Source organism: Arachis hypogaea, chromosome 14 (genome assembly GCF_003086295.3).
Source record: "Arachis hypogaea cultivar Tifrunner chromosome 14, arahy.Tifrunner.gnm2.J5K5, whole genome shotgun sequence".
Classification (NCBI taxonomy): domain Eukaryota; kingdom Viridiplantae; phylum Streptophyta; class Magnoliopsida; order Fabales; family Fabaceae; genus Arachis; species Arachis hypogaea.
In genome coordinates, this window is record NC_092049.1 from 86,106,288 (window position 1) to 86,116,596 (window position 10,309).

At 38.1% G+C, this 10,309-nt stretch overlaps 2 non-coding genes across 2 annotated transcripts; one reads left to right on the forward strand and one right to left on the reverse strand.

Annotated features, from left to right (window-relative positions):
- The first annotated feature begins 2,882 nt into the window (after nt 1-2,882).
- On the forward strand, nt 2,883-2,985 carry LOC112746731 (small nucleolar RNA R71). Its single transcript, XR_003174599.1, has one exon. It is a non-coding gene; the product is annotated as a small nucleolar RNA R71 (small nucleolar RNA).
- Nucleotides 2,986-9,852: 6,867 nt separating this feature from the next.
- Nucleotides 9,853-9,956, reverse strand: LOC112745738 (small nucleolar RNA R71). The gene has a single exon (XR_003173651.1). It is a non-coding gene; the product is annotated as a small nucleolar RNA R71 (small nucleolar RNA).
- Between the last annotated feature and the right edge of the window lie 353 nt (nt 9,957-10,309).

A 10,309-nucleotide genomic window follows, 5' to 3' on the forward strand; every position in this document is an offset into this window, starting at 1 on the left:
TTTTGTATGTAAAAATATTAATTTTTGTGTAAAAATCTAATTTTACATGTAAAAACCAATTTTATGGTATAAAAACCAATTTTTTAGTATAAAAACCGGTTTTTGCCCTAAAAACCGGTTTTTTGTATAAAAATTTGGGTTTTATATGTAAAAATATTAATTTTTGTGTAAAAATTTATTTTTACATGTAAAAACCAATTTTATGGTATAAAAACCAATTTTTTAGTACAAAAACCAGTTTTTTGGTACAAAAACCGGTTTTTTGGTGTAAAAACCGATTTTTTAGTACAAAAACCGGTTTTTTATATAAAAACCGGTTATTTTTTTAAAAACCGGTTTTTATTTTAATAACCGGTTAAAAACCGGTTTTGAAATTCACTAACCGGTTAATAACCGGTTTCATCATGTAAAACCAATTTGGTTAATTAACCAATACTATATTTTTGGTTAACCAAAAAACTGGTTTGGTTTTTGGATTAACCAAACCATGAACACCCCTAACTGGTGCTATGATCATTATTTTTGAAGGGTATCTTAGTGTGCCTGTGGGCACACCAACCTTAGAAATTGATCATATGCCTCTCAATACCATGAGTAGTTATCAAAATTGTCCTTACGAGCTTGAATCTATGTTAGAGAAACACTTATTAGTCATACTGAAATATCTATATATATAAAAAAAAAGCGAATCATAAATCATGGGTTGCCTCCCATGGAGTGCTTCTTTAGTGTCACTAGCTTCACGATTGGTCTTTGTCATGGTAGGTTGTAATGCCTTAGGTCTTCTCCCCTTATAGTGAATTTATCCCCACTTGATTCCTTGGTTATCTCCAGATGCTCTAGGGAGAGGATTTTTCTGATTGTGAACACTTGAGGTAGCTGAGATGGGATGGTTGGAAGATGGGGTGGAATTGATGGATGGTGGATTGATATCACCTTGTCTCCAGGTGAGAAACCATCTGTAGGAACCTTTTTATTTCTTCATCCCCTTGGTGGTCTCTTCACAACTCTTTTCTCTTCATCCAGTGGTGCCCCATTGACTCTTGTTGTGCCAGGGTGTTCCTTGCTAGCTGCTTCTCTCAGCTCTTGTGGCTTCAGCTCTTCCTGGAACTCATTTGGTTGCTTCATTTCATGAGTTTCTTGTTGGTTTTTCAAGTAGAGCTCCTGATGCTTGCCTGGTGGTTCATTGCTGTTTTTATGCAGAGAGCTCTCACTACATTATTCCTTTGATTTCTTGCTCTCTTGCTCAGATTCGTGCATGGGCTTGAAGGCCTGGAAAGTGAGCTGCTCATCCTGTATTCTCAGTATCAACTCTCCTTGTTCTACATCAATGAGTGCTCGACCAGTAGCCAGAAATGGTCTCCCCAAAATAATTGGATGGAGGTAGTTTTCCTCCATGTCTAGAATAACAAAATATGTGGGGAGGAAGTAGTTTCCCACTTTTACCAACACATTCTTCACTATTCCTTCAGCCTGCTTCTGAGTTTTATCAGCCAATTGTTTGATGACATCAGTGGTCTTCATCTCATTGATTTGTAACTTCTTCATAAGAGATAGAGGCATCACATTTATGCTAGCTCCTAGATCACAAAATCCTCTGTCAAGTTTTGTTTTTCCTATGATACAAGGAATATGAAAACTTCCTGGATCTCTTTTTTTTAGGAGTAAGTCTTTCTGAATGAGAGCACTGCATTCCTTGTTCATCACCACTGTTTGGCCACCTCTCAGGTTACTCTTCCTGGCTAGTAGCTCCGTCATCCACTTGACACAAGTAAGCATCTGTTTGAGGACTTCGAGGTAGGAAATGTTGACACTAAGAGATGCAAACATATCTAGGAATCTTGAGTATGATCTTTCTTTCTCACCTCCCCTGAGTCTCTGAGGAAATGGTGCTTGTGGCACATATGGTTGCAGATCTTGTTTCTCTGGTGATTCTCTTTCTTGGGCAGTGTCAGTCTTTTGCTCAAACTCTTCTTCCCTAACCTCCTCACTTGCTAGGCTTACTGCCTTGCATTCTTCCCATGTCACCTTTTGCGTTCCTCTTCTTGGATTCTTCTCAGTGTCACTTGGAAAGCTGTCTGTGGATTTGGGTATTTGTTGAGATAGGTGTCCCACTTGCAATTCGAGATTCTTAATAGCTGCCCCTCTACTGCTCATGTCCACTCTTTCTTCTTCCTTGAATTTCTTTATTTCTTCAACTTCTTTGCGTAGGCTTGCAAGCATTGCTTCTATCCTAGCCATTCTTTCATCTTCCTGTGGTGAAGGTTAGTTGAAATTGTGGTGTTGAAAGTTGTTGTTGTGGCTTTGGTATGGTGGTTGTGAGTAGGTATTTTGTGTGGCATTGTAGGGTCTTTGGTTGGAGTTTTGGTGGGTGGAGTTGTTATACTGGGTTGGATTATGTGGACTGTGGTCTTGGACTTGGCTTTGTTGGTTCCCCCACCCAAAGTTTGGGTGGTTTCTCCAACCAGAGTTATAGGTTTTGAAGTAAGGATCATTGGTTGGCCTGGATGAATTTCCAAGTAATTAGCTTCCTCCAAGTTAACTCCTTCTTCAGTTTCCAATTCCTCTTGAGATGAGGATTGAGTGTGGATAGCTGCAGCTTGATTCTTCTCTATTTGTTTGGTCAATTCAGCAAGTTGCTTGGTGATTATCTTGTTCTGGGTCAGGATTGCATCCATTTGATTCAATTCCAAGACTCCCCTGTTGTTACTCCTATCTGAGGCGTAAAAATACTCATTATCAGCCACTGTCTCTATCACATCAATGGCTTCCTCAATGGTCTTTTTTTGTTGAGTGACTCTCTAGATGAGTGGTCTACAGCCTTCTTGGATTCACAATTCAGACCTTCATAGAAGATATGAAGTTGCACCCACTCATTAAACATGTCAGGGGCCATTTCCTCATCAGATCTTTGAATCTCTCCCAGGCTTCATAAATGGTCTCACCATCTAGTTGTCTGAACGTCTGCACTTCAGTTCTGAGCCTGTTGACCTTTTGTGGAGGGTAGAACTTTGTCAAGAATCTGTTCATTACATCTTCCGATGTTGTCAAGCTTTCCATTGGGAATGATTCCAACCATTTTGATGCTTTGTCCCTCAAAGAAAATGGAAATAGTAATAGTCTATAGGTGTCAGGATGAACACCATTAGACTTAACCGTGTCACATATCCTTAAGAATATAGTGAGATGCTCATTTGGATCTTCTTGGGCACTACCTCCATAAGAGCAGTTGTTTTGTACAAGAGTTATAAGCTGGGGCTTCAATTCGAAATTATTGGCATTGATGGTTGGCTTTTGAATGCTGCTGCCACAATTTCCTGGGTTTGGATTGATGTATGATCCCAAAACTCTCCTCTCCTGTCCAGCAGGATTAGCTCTACCTCTTCTGACATTGTTGTTCACCTCTTCTTCATGATGGTTTTCCATATTGTCCTCCATGGTTATATCAAAGTATTCCTCCTCTTCTTCTGCACCAACAACCCTTTTTTCTCTTGCTTTCCTCCTTAATCTCAGGAAGGTTCTTTCTGGTTTACTATCAAAAGAAGTTGAAGTTTCCTTTCTCCTACCTGTCATACAATGAACAAGTACAAGAAACAGCAAGTGTAGAGTCTAAAAGAACAGAGTATAGTTAGCTTGGTTAGAGAAATTTATCAAATAGTTAGTAGGTTAGCTTGCTAGAAAGTAAAGCAGTAAGATAAATTCAAGAAAAATAAGTAAAATTGCAGAAACTAAATGAACAACTAGAATTAAAATTCAATTAATTAAAACAGACAGTAAAGTGCTCAATCTAGTTATCCTTCAATTTGGTAATTGTCAATACAAAACCAATCCCCGTCAACAGCGCCATAAACTTGATACACGGAAATTTGCCTCTCAACTAATTTCCCTCCGGCAAGTGCACTGGATTGTCATCAAGCAAAAACTAACAAAAGAGTGAGGTCTAATCCCACAGGGATTGGTAGATCGAGCAATTATAATTGGAGAATTATTCTAGTTGAGCGAAATCAGAATTAAGATTGGTATTACAGAATGTAAAATGGCGGGAAACTTAAATTGCAAGAAATTAAATGAACAAAAAATTAAATTGCAGAGAATTAAAGTGACAGAATCTTGAATTGCTGGAAATTAAATGGGATCGGGGAATTGAGCATGAAATTAAAGATGCACAAAGTAAATAGAATGGGTAAGATCAGAGATGGGGATTCATTGGGTTTCAAGAGGTATTGAATTCTCTGGATCAAATTATTTTCAACTCTTCCTCAATCAAAGCATTCATTGACATTGCTTAGCAATCTTAGATGATTGGATCCCAATGTCTTGGCTCACCAATCTCTCTAAGCATGAACAATTGCCCAATGTCTTGATTTAATTGCTCATGGGAAGAGTTTAAGTTCGATCACTAAGTATACCACACAGATTCATAGATCAAAGTGTTGGTAGGATTACATGTCACTATATCCATCCAAACCCCAATCTAATCCACTGTGAGAAAGCAACTCTAGCATGAGTTCTTCATTCCTCTCTCAAGGCTCTGAAGAATTCCAATTATGGATAGCTTTTCTCTCAAGACAACTATCCAATTGAATTAAGACCGAAAGCTTTCTAACAATAATCAAGAGAAAAGAAAGAAGAAGAAGATGAAAACTACTATTGATCCATTGAATTACAATAGAGCTCCCTAACCCAATGAAAGGGGTTTAGTTGTTCATAGCTCTCAAAATGGAAATTGGAATTGTAAAATACATTCTGAAATTGAAAGTGCAGAGAAGTAAGGAAAACTAAAAATGAAAAAAAGAAAAAGGTCGAAAGATCTACTCTAACTTAAATTCTAAGATATCTATACACTCTCTTCTATTGATCTTCAAGCCTTCAATTGGGCTTTTGGCCTTGAGGAAATTGGGTTGAAGATGGTGATGCCAGGGCATTTTGGCCAATTTCACTGACCTTTTCTTTATTATTTTAGGGTAGTTTCATGCATTTTCTTAGTAAATAAGCAAGTTTTGGGTAGAAATACACTTACATCTTGATTCAAGAAAACATTGTGAACTTTACATGATTTCATGAGAATTATGTATGAATTGCATGATAAATTGGATAATGCATGATCTCATGACTTGGAATAGAGCTTTGATGCACTTTATTTTCTTGATTTCAGGATAAAGGAAGCAAGGAAGAGCCACGTTAGTAGCCACGTTAGTCTAATTAACGTGACCACTAACGTGGAATGGGCATAAGCTTGTAGCGTTAATGAGAAAAGTGATTGCCAATAACACCTTCGAAAGCCATCATAGCCCACGTTAGTTACATTAATGTGGTAGATAATGTGGAAAGAAAAGAAGAGCTCCAACGTTAGTGGTGAAAGTGAACACCACTAACATTCCAAAAGGCCATACATAAGCCACGTTAAGAGCCACGTTAATCTAATTAACGTGAACTCTAACGTTAGTGGTCACGTTAATACCACTAACGTGAAGGGTAACGTGGAGCAAGGACTGATAGGCCAATGTTAGTGACACTCACATTTGTCACTAACGTTGGAGATGGCAATTACCACCACGTTAGTGGCCACGTTAATCTAATTAACATGAACTCTAACGTGGGAAGGAGGGGCGTTTGGAGCGTTAGTGACAAAGGTAAGTGTCACTAATGCTCTCGAAGCTTAGGCATGCCCACGTTAAGGGTCACGTTAGCTATACTAACGTGAAGTCTAACGTAGGGAAAAGAGGCAATTCGCAACGTTATTGGAAAAGGTGAATGCCAATAACGTTTGCGAAGGACCAAGAGGCAACGTTAGTGGTCACATTAGTGCCACTAACGTTGAAGTTAACGTGGATCATTTTTGGTTTGGAACGTTAGTGAAAAAGGTGATCGTCACTAACATTCTCGAACCCACATTTTCACTTAACGTTAACACCACTAACGTCCTAACTAACGTCCATGCCTAACTCACACTTTCTCTGCAAGCTAAGCTGAGCCCAATGAAGATTATAACTGCTTCAACTCAAGATCAAAGGTCCATATCCAAGACTTGAAGAGCCAACTAGAAGATCAGAAGAGTAATATATATAGGAGTAGTTTTGAACTAGTAAAAAAAGCTTTTGGCATTTTAGAGAACTACACTCTATATATTTTACTTGCTCTGCTATTTCTAGTTTTATTTTCCAGAATGTACTTTTCATTTATGCTTTCCATTTCCAGAGCTATGAACAACTAAACCCCTTTTCATTGGGTTAGGGAGCTCTGTTGTAATTTGATGGATCAATAATAGTTTTCATTATTCTTCTTCTTTCTTTTCTCTTGATTTTACTAGAAAGCTTTCAATCTTCATCCAATTGGGTAGTTGTCTTGGAAAAGAAGCTATTCATACTTGGATCTCTTCGGAACCTTGGAAGAGGAATTAAGAGATCATGCTAGAAATGCTTTCTCATGTTGGACCAAATTGGGATTTGGATGGATATTGTGACATATAATCCTACCAACACTTTGATTTGGGAATACATGTGGTATAATCAGTGACCATACTTCATCTCTTCTCGTGAGCCATTAGACCAAGGAATTGGCTATTGATCAAGATTTGAGAGATTGAATTACCAAGGAATTAGAATCCAATCACTTAAGATTGCCAAGGAGATCAATGAATGCATTGATTGAGGAAGAGATGAGAATGAACTTGATCCGGAGAATACAACATCTCCTGAGCCCAATGAATCCCCCATTTCTGATCTTACCCATTCTCTTTATTTTTTGCCATTTATTTTTATGCTCATATTCCCAAATCCCCATTTAAGATTCTGCAATTTACTTTCCGTCATTTACATTCTGCCCTTTTACTTCCAACAATTGCATTTTCTGTTATTTACTTTTCCGCGATTTACTTTTTTGCAAATCTCAACTCAATTTCTACTTAGCTCAACTAGAACATTCCTCTGATTAAAGTTGCTTGACCAATCAATCCCTGTGGGATTCGACCTCACTCTATTGTGAGTTTTTACTTGACGACAATCCGGTATACTTGCCGAGGGAAATTTGTTGAGAGAAAGTTTCCGTGTATCAAGTTTATGACACCGTTGCCAGGGATTGATTTTATATCAACAATGATTAAATTGGTGGATAACTAGATTGAGAATTTTTCATTTGTTTGATTTAATTTCATTTGAGTAATTTACTTTTAGTTTTAGTTATTTGTTTCCCTTTACCCCTTACCCATTTGTGGTGTTCTCTTATTTGTTACAATTCAGTTCACTAACCCACTAACTGTTTGATATATTGCATCACTCACACTAACAGCATTTCTAACAAGAATACTTTCTGCATTTATCTCTTTCTTGCTTTTGCCTTGTTGGTTGTATGACAGGTAGAAGAAGCGGTGCTTCAACTTCCTTTGATTCTGAACCTAAGAGGACCTTCCTTAGATTAAGGAGGGAAGCAAGAGGAAAGAGAGTCGTTGGTACGGAGGAAGAGGAGGAGTATTTTGAACCAGACATGGATGAGAATATGGATAACCATCATGAAGAAGAGGCTCACAACCATGGCAGAGAAGGTCCAGTGCATCATGCTGGGCAAGAGAGAAGAGTTCTAGGCTCTTATATCAATCCAAACCCAGGAAACTGTGGAAGTAGCATCCAAAAGCCAAACATACATGCCAATAACTTTGAACTAAAGCCACAGCTCATCACCCTTGTTCAGAACAACTGTTCATTCGGAGGAAGTGTCCAAGAAGACCCCAATCAACATCTAACCACATTCTTGAGGATATGTGATACTGTGAATTCTAATGGTGTACATCCTGACACCTATAGACTGCTTCTGTTTCCCTTTTCACTCAAGGATAAAGCATCTAAATGGCTGGAATCTTTCTCGAAGGAGAGTTTAACCACCTGGTGATGACATGTCATCATGTCATGTTTTTCTATGCTTTTTCATACAAGAAATTTATGATTAGTGCTTAAATATTGCATTCTTTGGTGCTTAAATGGTATATTTCTTTGATCTTTTGAATTTATAAATTTTGTAGGAAATAAGAAGAAAAAGAAGCAAAAGAGCACAAAATAAGCTAAAAAGAAGAAAAGAAGAATTTTGGGCACGCTTTGAAGATTGAGCACGCTTTGGAACCCTAGGCCACGCTTTTAAAAGCGTGGCCCATGACCTTGAAGCCGTGGCATTTAATGATGCCTCATGCATGCATTATTAATAATTAAAGCATGCATGGATGAAAGTTTCATTACTAATGCCCATTAGGCAAATCAAGTCACGTGAATGCTCATGCATGCATTTAATTATTAATGAATGAATGAAACATGCATTATTAAAGCCAATGATTTAATGAAAGCATGATAATGAATGCAATGCTACGGCATTAAGGAATTTATGGAAGCATGCATTATTACATGAATGAACGCTCATGATAGGAAATTGGATTAAACAAATGAAAGCATGTAGCACTCATTAAAGTAACCGAGCGCTCATCCAATTCAACAAGACCAAGGAAAAGAAGAACAAGCAAAATAGCGCTCAGTTCACTTTCCTAACTGAGCTTTATCGGGCTCCCACTCAAGAAAATTCAAGGAAAAGGCTCACAAAAGTGTTTCCACCAAAGTTCGAACCCAAGACCTCACACTTAAGCCAAAGGCGCTACCAAGGCACACAAAGGGAGCTTAGTTAACTTTCTCAACTGAGCGCTATTTCCCCCACACTCCTCACATTTTGGCATGCAAAGGAAGCTAATCGTGCACACAAAATTGACACGAACGAGGGGCTGGGACGTGCACAAATGGGCAAGGCAAAGCAAGTTTGGGCGCTCAGTTGTGTTAATCAACTGAGCCGTGCCCTGGGAGTGACTGATGGCCAATTTTTAGAGTAAAAAATAAATTTAAATCTTCACAAAATTTAAAAAGCCAATTGGATCCATTCTTCTTCAAATCCAAAGCAAGCAAAGCCCACATCACCACTCAAAGGCACAAGAACAAGCTAGAATTAGGATTTTTATTTAATTTGTTTTTCATTTCAACTTCATTTTATTTTCATTTTGTAAAAAGCCTATATAAAGGCATCATTCTCATTTTCATAGGAAGGCTAGCTCCATTATGGAGCAATAGGAGTAGGATAGAATAGCTCTCTCTCTTTTAATTTTCCTTGTTGAATTTGAGAATTAAAAATCACATTTGAATTTTCTTTTCTTCTCTGCTTCATTTTCCTTCTTCTGCAAGTTTCCCTTTCTGCAAATTTCATGATTCAATTCCCATTGAGCTTGAGTTTAATCTTCTGTTATCATTGCTACCTACTCCCTTTGCTTCCAATTTACTTTCATTGCAATTTAGATCTTTCTGTTCCTCTGCATTTTACACTTGATGTTTGCTGTGATCTTGATTTACATTTCCTGCAACTTTACATTTTCTGCAATTGCTCTAAGTTACTAATTTACTGCTTTCTTTAATTTCCAACACCCAGCCCCATTACAATTCATGTAAATTACTTTTCTTGCAATTTAAGTTTCAGCTATTTTACTTTCTTGTTCTTTAAGTTACTTGCAATTTATCTATTCTGCTCTTTACTTTCACTGCAATTTACTTTCTGCAATTTAAATTCCTTGCAATTTCCTTTCTGTTGGTTACATTTCACACAATTCACTCAATGTTAGCTTGACTAATCTAATCACCCACTAAAGTTGCTTGATCCATCAATCCTCGTGGGATCGACCTCACTCTAAGTGAGTTTTACTACTTGATGCGACCCAGTATACTTGCCGGTGAGTTTTTGGGTTTTTGGAAATCCATTTTTCCAAATTTTCCCATTACCTGGGAAGATGTGGTGAACAAATTCTTGGCGAGATTCTATCATCCTCAAAGAATCAACAGGCTGAGAGCTGAGGTACAAACCTTCAGGCAACAAGATGGTGAAAATCTCTATGAAGCATGGGAGAGGTTTAAGGGCTTGACAAGAAGGTGCCCACCAGACATGTTCAATGAATGGGTGCAGCTACATATTTTTTATGAGGGTCTTTCTTACGAATCAAAGAAGGCAGTAGACCACTCATCTGAGGGATCTCTGAACAAGAAGAAGACCATTGAAGAAGCCATAGATGTCATTGAGAATGTAGCCGAGAATGACTACTTCTATGCTTCTAAAAGAGGCAATACTAGAGGAGTGATAGAGCTAAACAACGTTGATGCGCTGCTGGCTCAAAACAAGATGATCACCAAGCAGCTGGCTGACCTTACCAAGAAGATGGAAAGGAACCAGGTGGCAGCAGTCACCACCTCATCAGTAGCTCAAGTAGTGAATGCAGAGGATGAGAGTAACCAGGAGCAAG